Here is an 8,347-nt window from a genome sequence, read left to right as displayed (position 1 = left end):
TGTTTTATGTAAAAGTCAAGAGCTGTTTGTTACCTTTTGCTGGTTGCAGTGTCACGCAAGGATCGTGCTGCGTCTCCCGTTACATTAATAAAGCCCCTGTCACACTTATTAGGAATCAACAGGAATCAAGCAGAACCAGCCGGAATGAAGAATTTTCAAAATTCGTGCCACATTCGGGAGGGAATTTCAAATTAACCAAGCCGTAAGAATGTCGTTCGAATACTTAGAATGCGCTTCGAACCCGCTTCGAATGATTCTTGCACATTCCGATGCATTAGCTCTCGAATGCAGCTCGAATGTAGTTGGAACACAGTAGGAATATTTAGAATGCTGTCAGATTGCAGTCAGAATATTTAGAATGCACTTCGAATGCCATATAAGTGCGGTTCGATTGCTGCCCGAATACCGCCCGAAGTCTGGTTGGAAGGTGCCTCGAATGCTGTACGAATTCAACTCGAATGCAGTCAGAACGCTCCCCGAATGGCCGCCGAATATGGTTCGAACGTCCAAGAATTCAAACAGAATGCAGCTCGAACACTTAGAAAGTACTTCGAATGGCACTGTTTAAAAGCTGTTGGTATACATGGGAAAATGTACTCTAAAATAAAAGCTTTATCTTCAAATATCAAATTATGTGTACAATATGGTGACGATGCAACCGATTTCGTTTGACTGTCCTGTTGGCTTACAACGAGGATGTATCTTGAGCCCGATATTGTTCTCATTTCTTATCAGTGAATTGTATTATGAAATTATGACCAACGTTTAACATGGCATTCAGATGTTCCCAGGTAAACGTTTAATAGAAATTATGAGGCTTCTTTTTGTCGATGATGGCATTTTGGTATCAGATTCTGTTGTTGGACTACAAAAACAACATATCATTTTTTAATGTTCCACCAAAGAGTGGAAATTATCAGCTTATTACAATAAAACAAATATTGACATTTTTAGAAGAGCTGGCATCGAATGAAAGATGTTTTTTCGATGTAAGTGTGTAAATGTTCTGAATCATAATAGTTCATATCTTGATGTTATGTTTACCCATTTAATGAACTTGTGGTTTTGTGAAAAGTGGTTCGGATTTAACATCAAGTGCAAAGAAGTACTTAACTATGGTAATGTTTGTCGCGCAGAATGTCGGAACTTTTACACCGAACATACTATATAAATTATTAAATGGATCAAAAGTTTGGTGATTTCAGCGATACGATTGTCTTGAAAAGCTACATGTTTTAGCCTGGAAAAACATACTCATCCGTTTGTCCATCAATACCTAATTGTATGGTCATGACGAGAGCGCCAGATACCCATTTCTCAGAAACAAGTTTATTACAAGAACTCTGTCAAAATATCCTCTTCCTGCTATTATTTCTCTTCTCTCTTTAATAGATGCTGCTGTGAAATTTAACTGCCTATTTATGCTAAAATGCAATTTTGCTTAGCAACGAATTGTTAAGCATAAAGATGTATCCAAATATGGAAAACTACTTATATGTAACTCCTTTGTATAAGCGCCCGAGGCCTTACGTGCAATAAATACCTTTGACTTGACTAAGACTTTGACTTTGATACGGTTTGTAATTTTGTGGGTCAAATCCAAAATTGTAAACAGTCATGGCAAGCTACATAATTATTTTAAACTGATTGAGAAATCCACACATATTATTATATCACCCCAAAACTCAAAAAAGAAATCGTGACAGAAGGTCACATCGGTGTATTGGACAAACAAGAAAAATACAAGTTTCATACATCAAGCATAAATACATTTTTTTCGCAGATTTCTATATAAAAAGCCTCATTCTCTGCGGGTTTGTGTCACAATAATCTGGCAAGACCACCGTTGGCGGGTAAGGTGAAGGAAGACACGAGCAGTAGCCAACACTGACACTGACACCTCCAAGGAGGCTGCAGTCCCTTGAAACAAACTACTCAACAACAAAAGTTCCTGTGACACCAATATTTTAGTGTATTTTTCAAACGAGTAAAGTTTGGTTTTTCAATATTGTAGTACATGTATGGAATCTAGTCACAAAAACGCAACTGCTACAGAAAATCATGCATTCCATGCAAAAGTTTACTTTTATGCAAACCCCATGCATTTCACTCCCCAAGAATGGGTATAAAAACATGTGCGTTAACGGGATTCCATATGCATTGTTTAGCATCGTGCTGACAACAAGTCGCCTCAGATGTGCAGGGATTGTCGCCAGAAGACCCGCCAGACGTCCCATTTTGACAGGAAACTACCGTCAAGCACGTCTACAGTGGTGCAGACAGCGTCTACCTGGACGGCCATGCAGTGGGGACAAGTCCTACTCACTGACGAGTCTCGTTTTCACCTCAGCCACAGCGATGGACGGATTCGAGTGTACCGACGTCGAGGTGAACGCTGCGTCAATCATTGTGTCATGGAAGAAGATCGGTTCGGGGGTGGCAGCGTAATGATATGGGGTGGGATTACAGCAAGACAGAGGACCCGTTTGACAGTGGTAGAGGGAAATCTCAATGGACAGCGCTACCGCGACGAGATCATCGGCCCTGTTGTTCTACGGTTTTGCGTCGTCATGGCCCAGGCATAACCTTTCAACAACGCCCGGCCTCATATTGCTCGACTTGTTCAGGACTCCGTTCAACAAAACAACGTGAATGCCATCCCCTGGCCGGCTCGCTCCCCTGATCTCTCACCAATCAAGCATGTGTGGGATGAGATGGATCGGCGCCTTCGACGTCATCCACGTGCTCCACAGACACTCCAGGAACTTCGAAACATGCTCCAGCATATATGGACAGATATCCCACAGGTCTTTGTGCGACGCCTGGTCCATTCCATGAGACGAAGATGTGTTGCTTGCATCGCAACCAGAGGTGGACACACACGCTATTGATTTGTAAATCGACATTTTGGCATGTTCATGCTTTTTTTTATATGAAATCACGCATTTTCTGAAGTCAGTATGGCAAATTTAACCATTTGAACACTTATAGGAGTCTTTTATCTGCTGCAAACCGAAATTGTTTCATATTTGGTAAAAAACATAACTTTGCATTAAATCTTACTCAATGTCACAGGAACTTTTGTTGTTCATGCATTAGTTTAGCGTCAAGCGAAATATACTTTTATCTCATTGTGATCGGAAGGTCCGGGGTTCAATCCCCGTCCGCGTCATACCAAAAGACGTTTAAAGATGGTACTTGTTGTTACCCTGTCTGGCGCTCGGCATTAAGGGGCTAAAACAAGGACTGGTCGGCTCGGAGTCAGTATACTGTGTCTGATTGGGGTATTCATGTTAAACTATGGCATGGTATCTCAGTGAGCTAGCACTATAAATTGGCATCAGTCCGAACTAGTACAAGCAGCTACACATGTTACGTTTATTAACTGCTGGTTAGATTATTTAGAGTAAAGAGAAACACGCTTCTCGACTGGACGCTGTTCACTCAACAATACAGGGGAGGCAACTCTGTGCGCTCTAGATATACCGCTACAACAGACACACACACACACACACACACACACACACACACACACACACACACACACACACACACACACACACACACACACACACACACACACACACAACACACACACACACACAAACACACACACACACACATTTATATACATATATATATAGTGCAATAATCTTGGACGCGACGTTAAACCAAATTTCACCCCACCTCACCTCAGCTCTTGCATTTTTGTAATTCACTGAGGCAGTGATAATTTTATATGGTCATAACATATTTCATAATATTATTTTCCCATTGCGCCAAAGGGTTATTTCAACAAATGTTTCAAAGTGATGAAATAGTTTTCTCAAAACATATTGATTAAGTATTACATTGATGATGAAGTGTCCAGTACGTACTGTTTATATTACTCTATACTAAAGCCGAATGGGCATGCAGATCACTGTTTTATGACGTCATCGCCTATAGACCAGTCTCACCTCCAGTATCAGTAGGAAGTACTTTGGTAGAAAGTTAACAATTTGATCAAGTTAACCTTTTTCATCTTTACAATCTTTTAAACTCGCTTTCGACTCACGTGTGGGGCACCGGCCTTACCAGATGTGTTGTTCTGAAAAAAATACACCTTATATGTTAATGTTTATGGTTTTTAACCACTCTGCCAACCACATAACTTTAGTACGTTTATATTATGCAGACTGTTTAAAAATAATGTACAATAAACACAGACGATCAGTGTTGCTCAAATTAGTTGTATTGAACAAGAATACTCTCTCAAAATATACAATTCAATATCGTCACTGTATGCCATGTTGTCCGAACAGAGTGTGCACTTTGGTGTAATGTGTGAAATCCATTTCTGGTGTCCCCCGTGATATTGCTGAATATTGCCAAAAGCGGCGTAAAACCACACTCATTCACTCACGTACGCAATGGTTGCAAATGGTTGAAGTGCCAGTAAAATCTTAAATACGTGTGTGGCTAGATTTTAGCAGATCGACGGCAGCGAATAATGAAGAGTTATCCGCTCTTGTGTAAATATGAACGTGGCAGGCTTGAATATTCAAGAGGTTTCGGGATTGGACAGTTTCTAGAAGGCTGGCTGTATCTATATGGGGGCAATAACAGGGCGATTCGAAGCCCTTTCAACGTGACTTGTGGCGTATCTACTTGCCCGGTGCAGATTTAAAAAGTTGCAAACACCGACAGCTTTCTGATAGCTTCCAACACCATCAAGAACGACAGTGGCACAATTCTAGACATTTGTGAATGCATTTACATTAACTAGTCGTCGGGCGTGACCATCCGATCCATTTGGTCGCCTCTTACGACAAGTATAGCTTATTGGAGACCCACATTTTTACCCATAAGGAGACAAGTGTAGGTTGCGAGAGACCTATATTCTTACCTAGAGCCCCCCAAAGGAGACAAGTATAGGTTGCGGGAGACCTATATTCTTACCTAGAATCCCTCAAAGGAGACAAGTATAGGTTGCGGGAGACCTATACTCTTACATGGAATCCCCACAGGGAGACAAGCATAGGTTGCGGGAGACCTATACTCTTACATGGAATCCCCACAGGGAGACAAGCATAGGTTGCGGGAGACCTATACTCTTACATGGAATCCCCACAGGGAGACAAGCATAGGTTGCGGGAGACCTATACTCTTACATGGAATCCCCACAGGGAGACAAGCATAGGTTGCGGGAGACCTATACTCTTACATGGAATCCCCACAGGGAGACAAGCATAGGTTGCGGGAGACCTATGCTCTTACATGGAATCCCCACAGGGAGACAAGCATAGGTTGCGGGAGACCTATACTCTTACATGGAATCCCCACATGGAGACACGTATAGGTTGCAGGAGACCTATACTCTTATCTAGAATCCCCAAAAGGAGACAAGTATAGGTTGCGGGAGACCTGTACTCTTATCTAGAATCCTCAAAAGGAGACAAGCATGGGTTGCGGGAGACCTATACTCTTACATGGAATCCCCACAGGGAGACAAGTATATGTTGCGGGAAACTTATATTCTAACCTGGAACCCCCACAGGGAGACAAGCATATATTCTTACTTAGAATCCCCCAAAGGAGACAAGTATAGGTTCCGGGAGACCTGTACTCTTACCTAGAATCCCCCAAAGGAGACACGTATAGGTTGTGGGAGACCTAAACTCTTACCTAGAATCCCACAAAGGAGACATGTTTAGGTTGTGGGAGACCTAAACTCTTACCTAGAATCCCACAAAGGAGACATGTTTAGGTTGTGGGAGACCTAAACTCTTACCTAGAATCCCCCAAAGGAGACACGTATAGGTTGTGGGAGACCTAAACTCTTACCTAGAATCCCCCAAAGGAGACACGTATAGGTTGTGGGAGACCTAAACTCTTACCTAGAATCCCCCAAAGGAGACACGTATAGGTTGTGGGAGACCTAAACTCTTACCTAGAATCCCACAAAGGAGACATGTTTAGGTTGCTACAAACCTATATTCCTACCTGTATTCGCCACGGAGTAAAGTATTGGTTGCTTGAGACCTACAGTCTTACATGGAATCCCCACGGGGAGACAAGTTTGTTAAACCCTGCCCCCAGCAATATACAAGCTACATGACAGCGGTCTGTAAAGAATCGAGTCTGGACCAGACAATCTAGTGATTGACATCATGAGCATCGAACCACTCAATTGGGATACGATGACATGGATCAAGCAGGTCAGCGAGCGTGACCACCCGATCCCGTTAGTCACCTCTTACGACAAGCATGGTAAACTTCACGGCAAGCATGGTTATATTCCGTGTTCTTGTTCCGTGTGTTCTTATCGCTGTTCTTGTTCCTTGTGTTATTATCGATGTTCTTGTTCTGAGTGTCCTTTCGGTCGGGTAGCCTAGTGGTTTAAGGGCACGATTCCCGACATGCGTACAATGTGTGAAGCCCTTTTCTGGTGTCCCCCGCCGTGATATTGCAGGAATATTGCTAAAAACGGCGTAAAACCATACTCAGTCACTCCTTTTGATGCAGGCTCCTCGGTCCGTCAAAACCATACCTCTGTTTCACACGTCAACGTCTAAGACATATTCCATCGTTGTGATCCTCCTGCATTAAGCTGGCACTTTGCAGCTGGACGTTTACATGAACACATTCTCTCTTTATGTCACCCGTGGAGATCCGGGTTAGAAAAGGTCTTCAGCAGCCCCTGTTTGCCGTAAAACGCGACGTTACCTGTCGTAAGACTTGACTAAAGGGATCGGGTGGCCACTCTCGCTGACTTGGCTGATGCATGTCATCGTTGATCGATGCTTATGATATCAATTACAGGATTGTCTGAATTATGTATAGACCGCCGTCAAATAGCTTGAATATTGATGAGTGCGGCGTTAAACAACAAACAAACAAATAAAACAAACTCCCTTTCTGGCAGATTGTCTGCCACAAAAAATACATCGTTAAAAGATGGCTTTTATATAATGTTTAGACTCATAGCTTTAATAAAAAAAATATCTGGTTTAGCATCTGTAACTGAAAAAAAATCCAGTCTCCATGGAAAATCTCAGGCACCCCACCTAAATCCCAAATATCAAATGGTCGGTCCATCAGGACTTGACAATATTGTATATATTTTGTGTATATCACCTCCAGCTCATTTAGTCAGTTGGGTCAGGAATAGATTGATTAATTGTGATGTCCTTTCACGCCGATCTGAACATCTAGGGTGTTAGCTTAATCATGTTAATACGGATAAACCCAAAGTTATGCATCTCTGGTGCGCAAACCTATCGATGCCACTTTGGTGGCATAATTATATTTTATAAATCGCAATTTCCCGTCATTTCAAATATTTGCTTTTGTGTTTGCTTTTTTAAATTTCCATTCGATACTTCCATTATACTTTCATAATTTCGATTATTCCCTCGTCATTTCAAGTGCATTTCAATAACTCGTTTATTTTTTCTCGTTACTTCGATTATTTTCTCTTTATTTCAAGTATTATAGAGAACAAAACTCGAAATTACGAAACAAATGATGGAAGTAACAAGAACAAAACTCGAAATTAAGAGAAATGATTGAAATAACGAGAATATGATTGAAAATAAAATTTGATAAATTTCGAAATAACGAGTAGAAGAAGAAGAAGTCTTTATTTGTACCAAGGCCACTGGCCCATATACAATACATACATTTGAAATAGTGTGGTACATGAAAAAAGGTAATGTCAGGTACAAATTTACAGGTTTACAGGCTTTTCATAATTACGTCTTCTTTCATAGCTGTAATACAGGTATTTACATAGTTTTCCAAGTAATTGTTTACACGAAGATGACAGTAGCGTTTTAAATTTATGCATATTTGGATTATTGCAAAATGTTGTTGGTAAATACAGATGTCTAATATCGTTGTAATATTCAAATTCTAAAGTAAAATGATATTCATTCTCTATACTGGTTTCACATATTTGGCAGAGTCGTAAACGTAAGTCAATATCAGCCCATCTCCCTTCGTTTACCTTAAGTCTTAGTAGCCCGGCTCTAAGCCTTATCAAAACATTTCGATATTTGATTTCAGTAATAATGGAAAGGCATTTTTCTGGTTCCAGGAGACTTTTAAATTCTTTATACAGAATGTACCTAGAACTAGCCTTGATAGTACTATTCCATGATTGGTAGAACATATTTTTCAAAACGTTTTTAAAACTATTCATGAATGATGGTTTGTCGCCATCAGCTTGACTGAGCCAAACTACTCCGAATCCGTGAGAAAATAATATGGAACGAATAGAAGAAGCATAGTTATGACGACCACACTTGTCGTTATATACAAGCATATTATAAGATTTTCTTGGTATCCTATCTTCGTCCATTTC

The sequence above is a fragment of the Haliotis rufescens genome, unplaced genomic scaffold (assembly GCF_023055435.1).
Source record: "Haliotis rufescens isolate VD_foot unplaced genomic scaffold, xgHalRufe1.0.p SCAF_54, whole genome shotgun sequence".
Lineage (NCBI taxonomy): Eukaryota > Metazoa > Mollusca > Gastropoda > Lepetellida > Haliotidae > Haliotis > Haliotis rufescens.
The sequence above is the reverse complement of the archived record's forward strand: the minus strand, read 5'-3'. Positions refer to the sequence as shown.